This window comes from Pleuronectes platessa, chromosome 4, assembly GCF_947347685.1.
Source record: "Pleuronectes platessa chromosome 4, fPlePla1.1, whole genome shotgun sequence".
NCBI lineage: Eukaryota > Metazoa > Chordata > Actinopteri > Pleuronectiformes > Pleuronectidae > Pleuronectes > Pleuronectes platessa.
The window spans coordinates 24,904,025-24,924,857 of record NC_070629.1 but is presented as its reverse complement, the minus strand read 5'-3'; the positions used below and the strand labels follow the sequence as shown (position 1 = coordinate 24,924,857).

General features: G+C 45.7%; 1 protein-coding gene across 1 annotated transcript in view; it reads left to right on the top strand.

Moving 5' to 3' along the window:
- Positions 1-47: 47 nt before the first annotated feature.
- slc20a2 (solute carrier family 20 member 2) overlaps positions 48-20,833 on the top strand; it is a 43,730-nt gene continuing 22,944 nt past the window's right edge. Inside the window, exon 1 of the mRNA XM_053421184.1 lies at positions 48-226. The gene's annotated coding sequence lies outside the window, so the exon portion shown is untranslated. The remainder of the gene's footprint in view (positions 227-20,833) is intronic.

The following is a 20,833-nucleotide window of genomic DNA, read 5'->3' as shown; positions in this document are numbered from 1 at the left end:
CGTTCAGCGCAACACGGTCGCGTGAAGTCCTGCCGAGTCGAGGTGTCCACCGCTTGCTGGGGAGAAGACGACGAGACGAGCCGACCCGCCGGAGCCTGTGACATTTATCGACGCGGCCCGACGGAGGAAGGAACGCGGTTCTGGGGGAATCCAGGCGGCGGTAGAGGCGAGGAGGCGCGGACGCAGCAGCAGCACATTTCCCCCCTCGTGGTGTCCTATTTCGTCGGTAAGTACATTTTGTCTGGCGAGAGGAGACGTCGCTGCCCCCGCGTCTCTCCACGCGTCGATGGCTCTCCGTCCCGTTGAGCCACTTTCCCTGCGCATTTCTTTGTAGTGAGCGTGCGCGATATGCGTGCGGGAGCCGCGGGGCCTCGGTAGGTGAGAAGGAGAAACGCGTGTGTGTGCGGGAATCAGCTGCTGCGGCGCGTAAATCCACGCACGGTCTCCCCACACTCGTGCTCGCGTCTGTCTGTCTGTCTGTCTGTCTGTGTGTGTGTGTGTGTGTGTTTGGACAGACGTTATCCACATCGGTGCGTTGTTGTCGCCACCGCACGCACGCACGCGAACGAGTGAATGGAGCCGCTGCACGTGTGCGACTCCACCACAATAGCGCGGATTCAGACGCACGGTGCCGTGATCGGTGTGGGAACGAGCGGGGAGCCACCAAGTCGTGCGCGTTGATTCAAAGAGCTGCTCTCATGCAACAGTCTAATCATTCTGCTTTGTATCACGCGAGTTCTTTTCACTCTGCTGAGCTTCCCCTGCGCACACACACACACACACACACACACACACACACACTGTTTGACGACAAGGCGGGTCGACAAGTGGACATGCGCAATGTGCACAGTCAGCCACTACCGCCCCATTGCCCAATAATAACAACAAGTATGGGTGAGACTGTATCATATGGGCCTCGGGTCACCTCCCAGGTCTCCCAGCGAGGCCCCAGGGTTTTATCGTGTCTAGCCTGGTTTTTACCTGTGGAGTAAAACCCGAAATGTTCCCACATTCAGTTTGTGCCTGTATGTGATCACAAGCCGGGTAATGACTGTGAGGTAACACTATGTTCCTGCTGCTGAGGTCCCAGCAGCCTTTCCAGGGTGAGCCTCTCTACTTTGTCACCGGGACGGATAACTGTTTCCCAACAGGAACAATCACAAACACTGGGAACGTTATCACAGTGAACACACACTGCTGTCAGGAGGAGAACAACAACAACAACAACAACAACAGCAGCACCCTGCAAAACAAGGATTCAGACCCTTTACTGACAAGTAAAAGTAGCTAATTATAGTCCTGTAGAGAAAATGTTACTGAAGTAGACTGTGTGCAAATATAAATAGCAATGTGTCCTGGAAGTTTAAAAAGTGAGGGTACTCTGTGGAGGAATCCAGCCTCTACTGTTCCTTTAACTCAACTCTACAAAATGCATTATCTCAAGGCACTTTACATAGTAAGACCTTTACAATATCAGGGAGCAACCCAAAAGTTCACGCAATGAGCAAACACTTGGTGACAGATTAATTACTTTACACACTGTGGGCATGTTTAATTAATATTATTATGTAATATACTGTGTGAGGGCATTGTGTGTTTTATTTAAAATCTAACTTGGGAACCGACTGTTAACTATAGCTGTAAAAAACAAAAATTGTGATAAGAGGTGAAATATATTTCCTCTAGAGCGGCTTTCAGACACGCACTGAAGTCTGGACATTTTCCTGACTCAGAGGGCCTGTATCTGAGAATGCAAATGTCTGAGGCAGTTGCTGCGGACAGTTTCTGGAACTTTTCCTGCCAGCGCCCTGGTAAGATTTCAAATTTTGACCTATAGGATCCCACAATTTGCATTTAACCTTCCTGTTTGCCCACGTCTGACCCACACACACTCCTCCTGAATTCTTCCTATGTGGAAGTCAAATACGTGGACCAAATCCTGTTGACTAGAAGTATGAAGCAGGATAACGTTGCTTGATAAACCTTGGAAAACAATCTGAAAACAACAAAAAGTAAGATTAGCTTATAGAGATCTGCCTCATTTCAACTCTTTACCTGTTATTTCCCCTAGAATGTTTCAAACACAGGCTTTGTACCTTGTTGTTTGTAATTCGCATACCACACACTAAATATCTCTAATCCTAACGGCTTCATAGGCAGTCGGAGCACATAACATTCTAGTGGCCAGAATGGGGTGTGTGTGTTAATGATTGGTTTCCATACAGTGATAAGAAGGAGTGAGAAACATAAAGAATGCTGGCGTTTGTCACCCCCTCACATTTCTTCTAGTCGTATTCCACCATAAAAATTTTTTGGAGAAACTCAAACGACAGAGCTTTGCTGCAGCCGAGGCTCGTAAAACTGGAAAACCACCAGACGCACTGATTCCTGCATTTAGCCATAAAGTCTCTAACGCTGATATGGAAGCATATACTGTGATAAGATTAATGACTTCCCTCTTTCCACACACCTTTATGCTCTGTGTGCACACTCTGGGGATTCTGTTGTTTTGCCTACGATAAGAACAATATCTCCATCTGTCCTTTGTCTTAAAAGGTTTGTCTAAGCGTCCATAACTTATAATGAAATGGCGCCAGACTTTACTTGCAGCTTCTCCCACCCTGCACTCACTCACAGTAACTCTCGTCCAGTTGAAGAAATGCCCCCTGAGCTTACGCCACAGGCTTTAATACGGTCATGCAGGGATTTAAACAAAAGTTCTTGCAACCTCCCCGGTTTTAATCTGCTGCTGTTGAAAAATTGAAGCCGTCTGACTCGCGAAGGGGAAAACCGCTTTCCAAGAAACATGTCAGGTGAAGGCCGGCGTTGAACCGCAGCACGTGGCTCTCTGCAGCGATGCTGTGTTTCCTCACACAGGAAAGCTCACTTGCCTCTAATTCAACTTTCTTTATCGCTATTAAGGAATGTGGATGAGGTCTCAGAAAAGTTCATTTAGGGTTTTGACTTTGTACTTTGACCAAAGTTTAATCCCATCGAGAAAATATAAAAACACAACAGAGGCAAGAGGGATTCACAGTAAATTCCCAGTTCTGATGTGACAAGGTACAGAACCAATGCTTGGACCACGGTGTTGTCTCTCTCTTTATGCAAACCCTCAAACGCTTCATAACACATGCACACACACACAGACACACACACACACACAAACACACACACACGGAGAGCGGTGCATGTGTAAACGGCAGTTAAATCAGACGGCTTAAGCTCGTGTTTTGGAAGTTCGGTGTCGAAGCTGGCTGTCAGCAGCAGAGGAGGGTGGGGGGGGGGGGGGGGACTTTTGCATGGATGGAAGAAGCATGTTTGTATTGTGTAATGTTTTCATGTTAAACAAGGTGCTGACAAAGCTGTGTCAGACCAGTTTTTAGGCCGGGAGGGAGGGAGGGAGGGAGGAGTGAGGTGGGGCCGGGAGGGCATCACGCTTTCCTTCTTGAATCACGTGTATCTCCGGTTTGCAGTTTCAAAGAACTTTCTGCTGTGACTCCGCCTCCAGTTCCAGGTCAATGTTAAATTGGCCTTCTCGCTCCGTGACAAGAATGTCCTCCATGCATGGGGCAGGTCACACCACATTACTGCACAGCCTTCCCTATATCTTTTTTCAAGTAATTTAATCTATTTACATTAGACACATAGTGGAGGGGCGAGATTAATGCAGAGGCTCTGATACACGATGTCACTGCAGAGGTTCAATGTTTGACAAATTGTATAATTCCAATTTATAATTATAGGTTGTGATAATCATTTTTGCCTGCTTTCATTTTTTGTGTGACCGTGACGTTGTTGTTCAGTTGCCCCAAACTTGACTGTTCTGGTTTACTCTCACTGATCTTTCAGGGTTTTTGTCAGCGAAATAATTTCCCAACAAAGCAAGTTCTCCTCTCTCAATCTTTATTTTTTTTTATGAAGTAAAATTAGCACCAGATTATAATCGGTTGATGTTGATTCCATCTTTCTTTTCCCGAGCCACAAGAATCAGTATAATTTATTTGCCGAATAACTCGCGTCGCAGCACTGCCGAGCTCTTCGATGAGTCCGGGTCGCAGAAAAAGCTTCGGGACATATTTCAACTGAAAAATCGGATGAATTAAAAAGTTACTTTTAGTACTGAGTTACTTAAGTGAGTTCACGTTGCAGTGTCGTGGAGCATCGTCAGGCAGAAGAAGGAAGGAGGAGAATGACTGCGCATGGAAAAGGCGCTGGAGTCTGCTGTGGTCGGGGCCCCGTGCAGGGTGGCCCCTTCTGCCAGTGGGTGCGTCCAGTGCCTCTGTGGGTGGAAGGGCAGTTGGCACCGGGGCCGGCAGCGTCACAGCGAGGGAACAGTCTGTCTCTCTGATCGGCCCACCATCACAGAGCACAATCACACTGTTATGTCTGAGCCCTCCTTCGAACCATGGCAACATCACATGATAGCACTGAAAGAGTGGCAATCTTTTTGCTTTGTGGGTGGGGGGGCTGCTTAATCCACATTATTGCTGAAAACCTGGCTTAGCATGTGTGCATCAAGTTGAGCTGATGAACATGTGTTTTCATTTTTTTGCCAGCAAAAGGTCACAACTGGCACGCTGGACAAAAACAGAACTGGAGAGCTCGGCACGACAGGGTTGTTGAGGGAAATTAGAGCCATTAGCAGTGATGGAGAAACTTCAGGAAAAGCCTTTTCTTCTTTTTGGAACGTCACTGTTCCGTGAGTCTCTCGATGATTTAATCCCAGTGTCGCTTCAGGGTCAGGGCACCATTACAGTTTGGGATCATGCAAACCACTTCATCTCTTAATTGGACTGCTACACAACCACTGGTTCGGTCTGGGACAAGACTGAACCAGATCTAAGTCGTCTAGACGCAAATGACCCGAGGCTGCATTTTAAATACTTGAGGTTTGTATGCATGTATGTATGTGCAGCTGGTTTCAGGGACCTCCTGTGGCGAGCATGCAAGTGATTTAAAAACACCGCCATCCCATAATGCTCGTCTGTCACCGATGTCACGTAGGCCTGCATTCTTTTTACAAAAAAGTCAAGCTTTAAAGGGATAGTTCACCTAAAAAATGTAAATACACATTATCTACTCACCACTATGCTTCATATGCTAGATAAAGAGTGTGTTTTAATGTTTGGGTGAACCATCCCTTTATTAGTTTTCCACAGAATGATTATGGTATTAGTTCTGGTTTCTTCAGAAACGTCTCTGACTCAGTTCTTGAATCCGCCTCCTATAAGCTTCCTATCGGTTTTCCCGTCTTTGTTGCTCTGAAGGAGGAGACCCTCTCTTAAGTTGAGGAGTGTGACTCACACGAGAAAAACCCTCTATTCTTCAAGCTAAGACCTCCTCCCACGAACAAGGAAACTCGTACCACCTTGCTTGTAAACAATTAGTCATGTATTACCCCATTTAGCATGTGACTGCTTCTGCCCGATGAATGGCTTTCGCTGACCCGCTGTGTGGTTCTGGCCTTGTCTGTGCTCTCCACTCGGGCCTGAGAGCTGTTCTCTAGTGTCTCTGGTGGCCTTCTGTGGCCACGGGGTCTGTATCAAAGCGCTGTCACACAGAGACTCTCTTGTCTGGGTTCTGGCCCCGGTGTTAACTATGCTAATGGCCGGCTTTACTGCTGCACTGTGAGGCATTGTGGCTGTATTTATTTATGGAAGACAGAGTGGACGTTATTTTTCCCGTTCTCCTCATTCATGTTCATTTGTCCAGCCGCACGGAGCTTAAGCTTTAATGACTCATGATTTTTTTTGCCACAGACTCCTGGGGTCAGCTCGAGGTTTTGGAAAATGTTAGATTTGGCAAAGCCCGGGAGGAAACACAGACCGAATCATGGGAGAAGTTATTCTTGGCATTTGGGATGATGTTAAGTCGATGACACACTTTGTCATTATTGTGACTGATGGAAACGATTCTGTGGCCTTGTTAACTACAAGCTGCCTCCGAAGACTCCCCTGCTGTGTGTGGGCCGTGCAATATAAAAGAAACCATTATTATTTAATAACTGCATTATGGATTTCCTCTGTCGCTGTGGTTTTAGTGGGAGGTAAATGTTTGGACTGGATGTTAGAGGCACGTGTGAATGATCTGTTAAAATGTGCACTTTTATGGAGAGTGATGGACACAGCTTTTTTAATAAAGCTTATAGTCTCTCTCTTTGTATTATTATTATTACATGGTGCTGCTGTCATTAATAACACCTTTTACATCTATAATTATCACTTATTATATTCATTAGTCAGGTGGAGCTTAAATATGATGGTTACACAACTCTCCCTGGTCTCTCTCTCTCTCTCTCTCTCTCTCTCTCTCTCTCTCTGGTCTCTCTCTCTCTCTCTCTCCTCCTCTCCACCCGTCCCTCCTCTCTTTCCCATTTTGTACAGATTTAATTGAATTTCAGTGTGAACACAACGTTACATGTAAGTGTTTCCTCAGTTAATTGTACAGTCACAACCTTCCAAACAAAGCTTGTGTTTGTCGTTCTCTTCACGGCGCTCAGGGGTTTGTCGAGCGCTCGATGTTTGAACAGGTGCGAGCTCACGTGTCCATCTGAACCCGGGCGTTTTCATATTTCTACACCCGAATGTAGTGAAGGGTGTGACGGGGCTCGGAGATAAGTGATGGGCCTGTCTGCGCCGGTCTGTGCTGTTGTGTTGATAATGTTACCGCCTATTTGCATTTGATTGTGCGGACGGGTCCCGGCTCCATGTAAGGATGAGCAGCTGGCTGACTAGTCACCGCACACACACTCATGTGACACTGCTATTTCTAGCCAAATCATTCCTCCTCCCTGCTGCCTTTAGTAACAAGAGCGAGCGGTGGATATGTGACACCTCGGAGAGCTGCGAACCGGGAAGGTGGGGGGGCAGTTTTTCAAATGAAGCGTGGTGGTATCTGCCCAGAGGCCACCTTGCAGGGTGAGGATTAGCCTGGTGGAACAATGGCACGTTGCTTAATTGAATGCAAATGATTCGGTTCCAGATAAGAGTGAAATGAAGGTATGTGCTGCCACCTGTTTATTTGACTTTCAAATTGTCGCACACAAATCTGTAATCTATCACCCCGGTGCAGTGCCATGTTGTCAGGGGCTGGTTGTTTGTTTGGTCCGTGTCGGTGAAGTGTGTGTGCATGCGTGATTACCCACCAAATGCACGTAGGCACTGAGCCCCCCCCCTCCCCACCGAGGGTCCACAGGGGGCATAAAGATCCATGTGTAAATGTGCCGGCTCGGGCATTAGAAGTCTGTGCACACAGTTTATGAGACGAGCCGTTAGGTGACTTGGTTTATGACTGAAAGGCAAAGTAAAGCAGTTACACAACGAGAGCTGTGAAACGTCCGACATGATGTAGCTAACTGCTGAGTTCTGCGTCGCCTAGAACCCTGGTATGTGTGCGCTGTAAATTAGCCGTGTGCTACACAAGCCCTCGCACATGTAGAGGAAACGTCTGAAGCTTCCTCTCGAGCTGCTCATCCATAAAAACCATCACAGTCCACTCTGCACTTCCCCGAGTCCTCGGCAGTAGAACAAAGTGTGAAGATGATGGGCAGATGATGATTACGGTGCAATGAAGTTGGCCCATTTTATTGACACAATCAAAATAAACACACACTGTTGCTTGACCTACATCCATGGCGGCTGCCGACAGGATGTCAGAAGATCGGATGGTGTCCAAGCAGCAAACATCCTCTGATTTACAAAACAAACCATTTAGAAATCCAATTTTCTCTGCAGTTCGCTGTGAGTTCTCTCCTCTGAAATGTCACTTTAATGGATTAGTGCAGTGACATATCCTCTGATGGCTTCCCTTAGAAAACAATCAGAAATCAAAACCTGTAAAACTGTAACATCTCTGCTGGCACGCTTCACATTTTTACTGGTATTGATAACCCATGTTCCTCTGGCTGTGCCGATTGGTGACATTACCTAATTTGGTGAACGGGCTGGAGGAGACTTGTCTGCACGTCCTCACCCTGTCGGGACACGTGGTTTCTGGGATGGTAGAACATCATTTATGACATTGCTGTGTCAACACAGTGTTATTTTTTTTTAATAGCTCCATAGCAACAGCAAATACACACAGACAGGTAGAGAAGATGGTCTAATCGAGCTTTAGATACAATCATGAAGCAATATGGATCCTAAAACTTCTGATCAGTGTGTTAAAGTCACATCTCACATTATGAGAACATGTTGATTAATGATTGTGGAAGTTAAAAACATTCTGTACAGCTGGATGCAGGACTTTTAAATCAATGGTTCCTTCACTCACTATATATGTGTGTTTGTGTGTGCGTGTGTGTGTGTGTGTTATAGTATAGTGTTGAGAGAATCCTATTGTGATCTGATATGATGAATCATGACTCATGCACTTAAGCCCTAACAAGCTGGGACCAGAGGATTCGAAAGAGATTTAATCAGGGTTTTCAAACCGAGTGGAACTTCATATAATTGGTAAATTGTATAATTGCTCCTCTTTAACTCTATGAAAGTCCAAACGGATTAATTGTGGAACAAAGTGCGACACCAGGAATACTTGAAACCCCAGAGCGGGAGCGGAGATATCTCCTCAGGCCAAGATCCTTGTTCTGGATAACGTCAGGCTGGTAAACTTAGAGAGGCAAGGATTGGGTATCTCTGAAAACCTCCAGGGTTCCCTGTACTGAACAGGTGATGACATCTTCACAATGTTTCAAACATTCTGTCCCCGTGATGGCTTTACAGTAAGTGACCCCCCCCCCCCCTCCCCCTGACCACCCAGTAAAGCTGAGAAGTCCTCCTGGAGCTTCGGTGTGAAGTGTAGTCACAAAACCTGTCAACATGCACACAGACACTTCTGTGTGTAACTTTCAAAGGTTTCTCAATTTTATTCCCTTTTGCTTTGGGCTAAACTTATTATAAGTCTGAACTAGCTGTGAAATGAACATTTAAAGTGGCACTTTTATGCTTTTTGTGGTTCCCCCTTCCTATTGTGCCTCATGTTAGATTTGAAAACAATTGATATTGTGTGCTTAGTTATAAAGTTCACAGCCAGGGGAATTGTATCTAATACTATAGACAAACATTAATGAAGGGTATGTCATCTTGTTGATCTAAACCACAATCTCAAGGCTGTTGGTAAATTTATAGAAATCACATCATTGGTTGGAAAAACTGCTCAAATCCTCAACGTCAAAGCTTTTACAGTTTGTTCTAGTGCTGCTTCATGATTTTATTACGTTCTAACTACAGTCTGTTGTAAACCTGCATCTAGTGTCTGTCCAAATTCAACACCATCCTTCCCTTGGTCATTCACATACACATGCCAGGTGTGAAGTCGATATGAGGAACAGTTCTCGAGATATATGAGCCTCAGAGAGACTTCTGGAATTATGCGATGGACGGAAGGTAGATTACATAGACGTGTGGCAGTGGAGAGGAAAATTGAGCTTTAGAATTAATGAGAACTTATTTAATGAGTCTTATAAAAACACTGTCTTTGATGCCTTAACTAAGTCATGACAGGGAAGACATAAAAAACACACGTATATAAAGGGGCAGTCGTAAATCAGCAAAGCACCTGCAGCCTGTAACTTCCCGTGGGACAAACTGAAAGACAGCAGGATTTCGTGCTGTGGCAGATGCAGGACATGGGGGTGTTCAGACTCTAAATGGTGTCTATGGCAGTGGAAATACTGTAGTCTGTGCATTTTAATATCCTACTGGTACATGAGGGAAATGGGGGTTTGTGCTTGGTTGTGCAAGAGGGTGTCCTGATGTGAGGCGATGGGTGGGAAAAAAAAAGTCTCAAGGAAATTCCTTGTTTCCCCCAACAGGATTAGAGGTGACCCCGGCCAACTCCCCCTCTGCCCCATCACCGGAACACCAGCAGACCAATTGTCACAATGAGTTTCTTTCAGCATCGAGCATGCTGCGACAAAAAGAAGTCACACAAACGATTCTGTCCCACAATGTCTGACCTCTCGGGGCGGTGCAACAGCTCCATGGAAAAAAGTCTAACAGGCTGAAATGGTGGTGTTCTGTGGGCAGTCAGGACAAAACTAGAGGAGCCATATTCACTATTTATTCTTCCCAATCAACTTTACTCGATAGTTTTGCTGTACTTGTGCCATCCGGTGATTTGCAACGTTGGTCCACAAATGCAGAAGCGAGCAGAAGGAATCCTGGAAGGTTGAGTAGCGGTGTCGGTTGGCGTGCAACACCTCCTGTAATCATGTGACACGTAACACCGGTCACAGCGGGCACCGTGTGGTTTTAAGATTAACTCATTCATGCTTCGGAGGGTGTAGTAGCAGTAGTAACGGCATGGATTTTCAATCAGGTGACAGTCGTTTTCGGGTTCCAGATTGATTTGGTTTGTTGCAATCATTTATTTGCATGTGGTTGTTTCTTGTCAGGACCCTGCTCTCGGACTGTCCAGGTTTTGCCCGTTTTTCACTTTGTGCACAAGCGGATCATCTGTGTGTGGACAGCAGTTCTGTGCCAATATTCCTACAGTGTTGCCTTGATAATGCGTCCTTAAAATAACCGTGATCGCTTTCCATGGCCCTCGAGATAGAATAAAGATAGTGGAGTTTTTTTAGTTGCAGCAATTGAATAGTACAATATCCTCAGTGGCATAAAAAGTCAACATTAAATCTAGACTCTTAATTCCCTCAATTGACTGGAGCGCATTTCAACTTTGAAGATTGTCATGTTGTGTTCTGTGTGTTGTTCTTGGCGATTGATTGTTGATCAAACATAAAGGACATAAATATTTTCTCCAAAGGGAACACGACATAAAGTTCATCTCCCGCAGTGAAGCCGTACTGCGCTGGATTCCTCAGCTGTTTTTACCCCGAAATGTATGGAGGATAAACTTCATGTCAATATAGTAGAAAATAAACAAAATGATAAGTTTATTGTGGGAATATCAACTCGAATTCCGTGCAATTCCGATAGTTGATTCACTTTCAATGCCAAGCCCCAAATTTTTAAGATATTTAATGCGTCTAAATGATAATTACTTAGTTGAGTTTATTTTTCCATCAATTAAATAAGTTTCCCCAGGCGAGAACCCTTGATGTGATTACGGCCTGATGCCCCAGTCTTCACGTGAAATTCCCATTCTCAAAACTATCATCCACGGCTGAACCCAGCAGCACGTTCTCCAGCGTTACTCTTAGTTTTCACCTAGAATAACAGTGGTGGGCTAATCTGCTGACTCAGTGACTCGCAGGCCTAATCCAGTGAGCCTCGTGCCTTTTCTTCCGCTGTGTGTAGGCCGTGGACGCCGAGGTTAAACGCTCTTAATGCTGTGTGTGTGTGTGTGTGTGTGTGTGTGTGTGTGTGTGTGTGTGTGTGTGTGTGTGTGTGTGTGTGTGTGTGTGTGTGTGTGTGTGTGTGTGTGTGTGTGTGTGTGTGTGTGTGTGTGTGTGTGTGTGTGTGTGTGTGTGTGTGTGTGTGTGTGTGTGTGTGTGTGCGCGCGTGTGCGCGCCTTTGCAGGGGCCTAGCATTCCTGCAGAGAGGTGGCCGAGCACAGGACCCCACGTCCCTCCACGACGTGCGCACAGCAGCAGGTCTAATCAAAGCACTTCATAATACTGTTAGCTGGGTCATGTGCTGGAAGCCAGGATTAAGAGCAGGAGGGCACAGGCCACTAGATCCAGCTTAGGAGGGAGCGTTCTCTCGCTCTCTCTCTCTTTGTCTGCCTCTCTCTCTCCTTCTCTCTCTTGCACATCTGAGGACACAGCCATCCAAGGTCACACTACACAGAGAGTAGACACACACACACATTTCCATACTGTACCATAGTCGATTAACATCTTCAGTTGGAGTACGCGCTTGTTTTCTGATCCAATGAATTGGCTCCGTTTTCCTGAGATCTGTCCCCGAACACTTCACGCTGTGGCTGGGGAAGTCCCACAGTTGTGCGATGTGACGATTAAAACCATCTATTGTTTTGTATTGTGCTCTGTTGTGTGGCGAATCTCAGTCTGTAGTGTCGTGTCTGTCGTCATCTGGATGACTCTGGAACAGATGTAGGCCGGTAGGTAGAATGAGAGCGAGTGTGACACAGAGCAGCGTCATTCTGAACTCAAGAAGGACTCAAACGAGAAGCTTGTACCTAAAATAAGTTAAATGATTCTATCTTTGGTCTATAATCACATTTTAGGCTTATAATTATTATTTGTCATTATACATTTGATACATTATAAAAAAAAATAGTGAAATTCAGTGAAATCAAAGAACATCTGCCATATTGGGACATCTGTCATCATCTGATATGAGGTGACCTGTGTCGGGGAGGGAGATTTAGTCGTATCACACAGTCCATGTCCACATCAATGCAGATGCTCTGTTTTTAAATGTCTTCATACAGGACTTCATAAGGACTGAAACACCTGTCATCATCATAAATGAAGTATCAGTACACAGTACAGTGTTCAATGTAATCTCCCTGGTAATTAGCTAGATTACTTTGTTTGGACCTGTTCTATTTTTTACAATAGAGGCTTTGTCCTATGAATAAGTTTCACAAAAATCACATTTAAACTACTTTTATTGATGCAGAGACAATAAAACATGACAGTTTAAAAAGGTGATGAATAATTATTATACCCACATCTGTGCTGTGTAGCTGAAAAGTTAAAATTAAATCCACAGCTTCACACTGAAGAACTAAAAACGATCCTCTTGGATACACAGGCGTCTAGAACAGAGATTTACTGTTTCTGGCGTTTTAAGACCCAGTTTTTCTAGTTTTTCAAACTTCTCAAATGAATCATGTGACACTCAGGTGCATGAAATCCCAGGAGAGTTACATGTCAGCGTTTGCAAAACGGCCTTTTCTAGAACGCTGAGTAAGATCTCATCGATCGGTCGGCCGTATATTCAGGGAAGACCTAAACCGACTCCAGATGAATTTATCCCCATTACTGTGGACGTGGCCTAAAACATCATTAATCATGTCGGTGCACAGTTGTTTTTCTGCGCCGCATTTTCAGCACACACTAATACCGGCTCCCACTGTGCCCCAGTAACACAGTTAAAAACCACAGAGCGTGCCAGCAGTAGATTACCAGTCTCTGCAGTGGAGAAAGGAGGGAAGGTAGGTTGGAGATTCTGGCTGTGCTCTCTGAACACTGAGCCAGATCAACATTTCTGGGTTTCCGCGAACCAGAGCAGGGGAGACTGGAAGGGTAAGTCTGGGGAGCGAGGCGGAGGACGCACAGGGGCGAGAGGGACTCAGTTTGCTGTCGGGCACCTTTTGACTTATTCGTGGAAGAGAACTGGAACTGTCTGGCTGAGTGCTGAGTGTGGGGGGGGGGGGGGTGAGAGAGGAGAGGAGAGGGAGACAGAGAGAGAGAGGGGTCAAGGGTAAGACGACTCTCAGCAACATGGACGCAGATGGCCGAAAGCGACGAAAGCAGGATCGCAACCTTAGAAAGCCACATTGTTGGTTGGTACCGGGCGTTATGTGACAGCGGTCATGTGATGGGAAGCCTCGCCAACAGCCCCCTACCCCACCCCACCCCCCACCTCCCCCCTGCAGGTGATAAAGTGGTTTTGCTCTATATCCGTTCGTTGTGGCACATTGGGATTGGTCAATTAAGATCCCCGGGGGGAGCGTGGTTTATTCTCAGAGGTGACTAATAGTTTCTGACAGTCTTCAGGCATCATCCAGAGCGTCACATCCTTTGTGGGGCTGCTATTTAGGCCTGAGTGTTTATTTTTCCATTGTGTGTGTGTGTGTGTGATTGTGTGTGCGCTCAGCGGGATGTTTCTAGAGAACAAATTCAAATCCCTTTGGTTTACTTGAAAGAAAAGACTATTTCCACTTTGAAATGTTCAATCAATTGTTGTTTCTGCAACTTTTGATGTTTTTTATTTGTATTATTTCTCTCGTTGTTTTGCTCGAAGTTAGTTCATTTAGAAATTACCAGAGAAAAGTGTCCTTACAACTTTAATATGTTCAGTTAATAGACAGTAAAGTGTCCCTACAGCTCCACTATGTCCAGTTTAATGACAGTTAAATGTCCCTACAACTCCACTATGTCCAGTTTAATGACAGTTAAATGTCCCTACAACTCCACTATGTCCAGTTTAATGACAGTTAAATGTCCCTACAACTCTTCTGTGTCCAGTTTACGGACAGTAAAGTGTCAATGACTTTAAAACAGACGTCCAGTCAGGGAGGAGTCGCCTCAGTCACTTTGCCATTTCAGGGTGAGGGAGTCAAACCCTCGCACAGTCTGTTCTGAAACCAGAGAGAGCTGACCTTAAAAGAGTATTTAAACATAAGGCTCACTCAACACTGAAAGCCAGAGGGGGGGCTCGATTGTTTGCTGTTGTAACTTGGCCTGCTTCAGGGTTTCTACTCAGATAGTCGCTCAGTCTATAGAGCCTGACTCTGACCGTCTGGTAGTCATCCTTCGGAACTGGATTTCAGAACATAGCTCGCCTCTTAAATCCACTGGAGCAGGACAGAAGACCAGAAAATGGTAAAGTCAAAACATGAATGTGACTCATTATGGACATGGAAATGAGATATTGTTTGTATTCAGTGGGAAACAAACTGGTAAACTAGTAATTTGAAGAAAAAAAATTTCATAGCGAGAATATTTTTGCTGCCATTTTAGAATTCAAAGTGTGGGTCCGGGTCTCGGGGGAGAAAAGCCTCTCGCTGTGCGCGGCGTCTAAAAGAGGTTGTGACCTCGGGGGGGGGGGAATCTGCGTGAAGTTTGATACTTGTCCTCAAGTGATGTCACGTGAAGGTCGATGGGGATTTATCTCCAAGAACACAATAAACAAACTCAGAATAATTATGAATGTAAAATTGAAATCGAGACAATGCCAAGTGAGAGAGCTCCCGATCGCCTGTTTCATTTTCAGATATCTGAATATGAAATACTTAAATGTTTCCCCTGAAGTTACTTCAATATAATCGTATTATTTTTATGCCGCTCATAGATAATACAGAGCTCTTGAATTCATAGAGTACTGCAGATTTACTTTTAGTTTGTTGTAATGATTTAAACTCCTTTTTGGAAGCTTATTTATTTGAATCCTTCAGGACATTATAACCATCATAAACTAAAGGAAAACACATAAGCTCCTTTTTATCAGTTCAGTCAAAGTGACACACACACACACACACAAACGCAGAAGAATGAGAAGAATGCATGGATGAAGTTTTCTTACCTCTGATTTTTCATGCTCAGATTTACGGTTTTCAAAGAGTCTCCCTCATGGTCAGTCTCTGTTTCTCCAGAAGACGAGTTCAGGCTCGGATGTCCGACAAGTGTGTTTGTGTAACTGCTGCAGACGTACACCTCAGAGATGTTTGCAGAATGTAACGTGGATCTAAGCAGGACATGAGTGTGTGTCTTTCTTTTGCCTTCTCTCTGTCCTCTCTGTAGCCGTCACTGAAAAGCATCTGTGACAGTGAGCTAGCTGAGATTCGGTGGTTCAACATTCCCTTCGCTTTATTGCTCGCTAGCTTTAAGAAAATGCAAATTGCTAAAGTTCTTGTCTTTTTCATACAACTGATAAGAACTGCCAGACTCGGCTGCACCAAGAAAAGTTGCCTCTCGAGTTCTGTCTCGTCCAATCAGCTCTTCTGATCGGCCTCTAATGAGCCCCACGAGGGAACCATTAAGAAACACAGATCAGCTGATAACGATCAGGGCCGATGGATCGCTGCAGCCTGAGCACGAGGAGGTCGATATCGTGTCAGGTTGGGTTTGTGCTGTGAGGTGTTTCACCACTGGCCTGTGACTTCACTGATCCTGAGGATCATCACTCCACCGGAGTAAATCAGACAAGATGTCCAGAGAAAACTATTAATTAGACTCAAGGCCGTGATGAATTCTTGACAGGAGTTTTCTGTGAGCTTGTAATGGCCGTCAGGACTTTTCTGAAGGATTACCACTGCGAGTTGCTGCCTGACACCCTGACTTAGTGCTGCAGTGCAGACCCAGAGCGAGAGAAAATAGAATGAGTGAGAGGATTTGTGTGTGTGTATGTGTCGTGTGTGTGTGTGTGTATATGTGTGGAGCCTTTGAAGATCGTGTTGAGAGCGACATGTCTTTGCAGTCATCTGCACCGTTGTTGTCATTCTTAAACAACCCCCTTCCTGCACATGGAGCCTGACTGATCTCAACACTGTACAGTGTGTGTGTGTGTGTGTGTGTGTGTGTGTGTGTGTGTGTGTGTGTGTGTGTGTGTGTGTGTGTGTGTGTGTGTGTGTGTGTGTGTGTGTGTGTGTGTGTGTGTGTGTGTGTGTGTGTGTGTGTGTGTGTGTGTGTGTGTGTGTGTGTGTGTGTGTGTGTTGGGGTTCGAGGAGACAGCGCCTCCCTGCTGCGGAGCCCAGAGTCGGAGGCAGCAGGTGCAGCTGACGCAGATAGGCTTTTTAGCAGGCAGGGCCAGTGGGGGACAGACAGGGAGAGAATGAGTGAGAGACGCCAGAGGAGGAAAAAGCCACAGGGACTCAAACAAACAGGAGAGCAGACAGAGCTGGACACATGACTCTATCACACGCACTGCTCTGGTCCCTGGCACAGTATGTGAGAACGAGCAGGACCTGAACTGCACCAGACATTCCCACAGCTCCAGTGGTGAGTAATGAGGGTTTTTCAAGAGTGTGGTTTAAATCGGCGAAGCTTGTGTGGAAGTGGAGCAAGAATGTGAAAGTTTGTGCTTGAGCCAATTATCTGGTGAAGTTTGAGAAATATATATATTTTTCAAATGATTCGTTGTGGGTTTTCTCAATAGAAGATTTGTGAATTGGGTCTGTGTTCATTTGTTCGGACCACTTTCCCCTCTGTGCGTCCTGCGGCATCGTCCGGTGAGGAGACGGCAGAAGAGACGAGGACTCTTGACTCGTTTGTTGACCGTGATGAGGCTGCAGTGACTCGGGTCCTCGCTCCTCACCGTGTCCACCAGAGCCTCTGTCCGTCACATGACAGCTCGCTGAGAGAGAGAGAGAGAGAGAGAGAGAGAGAGAGAGAACGGTTAACATGGAGTGTGTAGATGGTGTGAGTTGTTCTGACCGTGCTCATTCCATCATCCTGAATTCTTTGGGGTTACACAATCCTCCATGGCGGATTTCTCCACCAGCTCATCACACTGCTGCTCACACTTGTTCACGTGTGGATCTGTAAACCGCTGCCCGATCATATTGACCTGTAACCGACTGGCATTGTCTTCTCACCGGAGTAACGGAATGCCCTTGATCCGTCGGCACGCTCTCTCTCCGCTCTGTAAAACACATCCACACACCGGTACCCCCCTCGTCTCCCCTTCCTCCGCTGTCTTCCTGCGCTGTCATTGGCCGCCTCCCCCCGGCCCGTCCGTCCTCTTTGCAAACATGCAGCCAATCAGACGTGCGCCCCGTCCTCTTCGATGTTTGTCATTGGCTGACGTGTGCTGTGAATGCGGATGCTTTTCTTTAAGAGGCAGTCTAGACTCAGCTGGATACGCTGTGTGTGAGTGTGTGCCTCTCTCTCTCTCTCACTGTTGCTCTCTTGTAAGCTCTCTCTCTCTCTCTCTCTCTCTCTCTTTCTCTCTTTCTCTCTCTCTCTCCCTCTCCTGCAACACCACCACAACCTGCTGATTTCCCTCTAAGCCTCTCCAGCTCCCTCCTTTCTCTCTCCTCTCTCTCCTGTCATCAGCTGTTCTCCTCCACTCGCTCCTCGTCATTTTATTTCCCCGTCAATCACAGGCTCACTCCCCCATTTCATTCTCCAAATTTTCCTTCACTTTCATTCAGCCCACCATTTCTCTCCGTTTCTCTCCAACGCTGACATTTTGTCTTTGACATTCTCTAATCTCCACTACTCTGCCACCTCCTGCTGATGTGTGGAGACATGGAGGTGAGTGGAGTTGATTTCCAGGCTTTTAAAGCTCCTCTACTCTGCCGGGGTTTGTCTCGTTTTACCCACGTCTCCCTCTCCCCACTCAGCGAGCCGCTTGCTGTGTGTGAGCCTCCCGTGTCCTTGAAGGCTCTGGCTGCAGTTGCGGATGCTTCAGGTGTAACAATTAGCCGGCGCAGGGGCAGGATGCTGCTGTGAGTCATTACCTGACGCTGCATGCATGTTCTACTTGTCATCCTTTCAGCAAGTAACTGGGTTGTCTGATGGGGAGGAGGGGGGGGGGGGGGGGGGATGAATCACTGCGTGGTGAGTGCAGCTGCGTGTCGATGCAGACAGCAGCTCGTGACACAGTGTTTTCCTGCAGCTTCGGCTGTGGTGCAGCGGCACCTCGGGCAGATTGATGAGCGTTGAACGGCAACAACAGTCAGAGAATAAAGGGGATTTGCACGGTTCCGGTTTCCTGGCACGAAACTCCTGCAGAGGTTTGTGCTCAGAGAAAGATTTTTAAACTCTCGACTGCACTTGAGGAATCAGGAGAGCGGGGACGACATGGAGACCCAGTTCAGTCAGCTGTTTCTCCCTGGTGTGTGTCATTGTCCTCATTGTGTGTACTTGTTACTCTCGTAGGAAGAAAATGTGTCCGACAGTAATAATTCTCCTCGGACTCTGTGTCACTTCCACCTTTTTCATTCAGGGTTTTTCTTTTTTTAGATGGGGAAGCAGTTTTATTCAAAGCTGAATATGAGAAGATAAATGGACGTCGCTTACACAGAGCGTTTCTACTTTAGCTGAGGATACACTTTACATTTCTGCTCTCTCTCACAAACACACAAACACACACACACACACACACACACACACACACACACACACACACACACTGCCCGGGCTGCAACGCAAGTAGCTGTCTTGTCAGCTTGGGGCAATTTAGGGGTCAGGGTTTTACTCAAGGACGCTTCTATATGTGGACGGGAGGAGCCAGGGATTGAACAGCAAATGATTGGTGAGCAGCGGCCTCCTGGGCCACAGCTGCCCTCAGAGACTGATGTCTGTTTTTAATTAACATCAGAGATAAAGTGGAATTATCAAACACCCTTTTCTAATGACGAAAACCTAAACCAAATATTTTACATTTCTGTACGTACTCTCATCTTCTGGAGTCCTAGAGGACACGTCTTGATGTTGCTTCATGGAGGATGGATTTTCTGGGAAATAGCAGCCACATTATTACCTCTGCCAAGGTTATGTGTCTACATGCATGTGTTTGTCGGTTAGCAGGATACCACAAAAACTACTGGACAGGTTATAACAAACCGTAGTGGAAGGATGCAGCATGGGTCAGATGAACATGTTGAATTTAGGTGTGGATCGTTAACATTGTGACAAAGGGCGTTTTTACAACATTTTACCCATTGTGATAATTCATGGATCTAAACTTAGAAAAATGAAAAAGAAAAAGAATCGGGCACATTCAGGGGACTGATGTGTACGAGTGTGTGAAATGAGGTGCAGCTTGATTGAACTTAACAGGCCTGTGGGGCCTTGGTGGTTGTATCAGTGTCATTCTAATGTCTACAGACTTGAACTTCTACTTGAAAAAGCACCAAATCCCAACATGCATTAATAAATTAGATTTTCAAAGCAAGAATTGTCTGATTTTAAACATTCAAATCAAAAGTAACTGCGTGTGTTTGTGTGTGTTCCCAGTGGATGATGCTAGTTGAAGTATTGCCGTATATACTTGGTATATAAACTCCTCTTGGAAATCTCCTCGTTGTCAAAAATGATATTAAAGTGTGAACACCAGCGATCACCTCAGACGATGGTCTCAGGTTCAGCACCTTGGACAGCAGCCGTCACTCGGTGCAGAATGATCCACCTGAGCTGAGGAGGAAGCCGGAGGTTACACACTGATCCATGTACACTCATCATGTAACAAACATGTAGACAAACCGCTTTATTTAATCCCTCTCTCGTCTTTGTTCTAGTTAACAACCAAAACGTAAATTATAATAACTTCTGTGTGTTATTTAATTTCTTTATACTTATCTAACTTATCCAGTCCTACACTGTCCCGCCCCCCATTAGCATTGACACGTTCTTCTATGGTCAAATAACCTTGGCTTGCAAATTAAATTCCGCATTACCGTTCATCTCCTCATTTATTTGTCCATAGACCAGTGACCAGTACAACAGATTCATAATCACGCTCTACTGACTCACCCGTGTTGCACAGAGCAACGATGACTGCCGGCGAATGTGCATTATGGTTCTGCTGCCTCTGCTCCTGGGAGCCTTGAATCTACTCTGTTCTGTTCTTTGAGGCTAAAGCAGATTGAGATGTAGGACATGTAAAGTGAGAAGATGACCTTCAGACAGGTTTTCAGTTTACAGTTAATTTTATGTAGACTATGTTTTGCTGAGGGACCAAACTCTTGACAGTTTCAAGGTCGGGATGAATCTTTCATCGGAGCTGAGTAAACAGCTGAACAACTTGAAGGTGGAGCCGAGATTTGTCTAAATCAAGGAGGAAAGATGTTGAGCCCATGAATCTGTGGCCTGTAATCTGAGCCTGGATTTAAGCTCAACCAAACAGAGCCTTTCTATGTAGTTTGCATGTTTCTATGATTTTGCATCAGGTTTCATGCAAAATTATTTATATGTATTGTGCCTTCTCCATCTTATGAGCCTGAGAAAGCTTTCAAAGCTGAATGACATTTATTTATCATTTTTTTTTAACATTCATCTCAGTAAACCGTTCACTGAAGGTCAAGTAGAAGAGGACTCACTGGAGAAAATAGTTTTTATGTGAACTAGTGTCGATGTGTTAGAGTGGGACATGGTCTATAAAGTAACCGTGTGTCAGCTGCAGCTGTCATGGTGAGTTCCCCTCTTTAGAAAGTTGTGGACCTGATTTAAAAAAGGCCTGACACACGTGAGCACGCACTCACTGGAGTCGCTCGCTCTCGTCTTCTC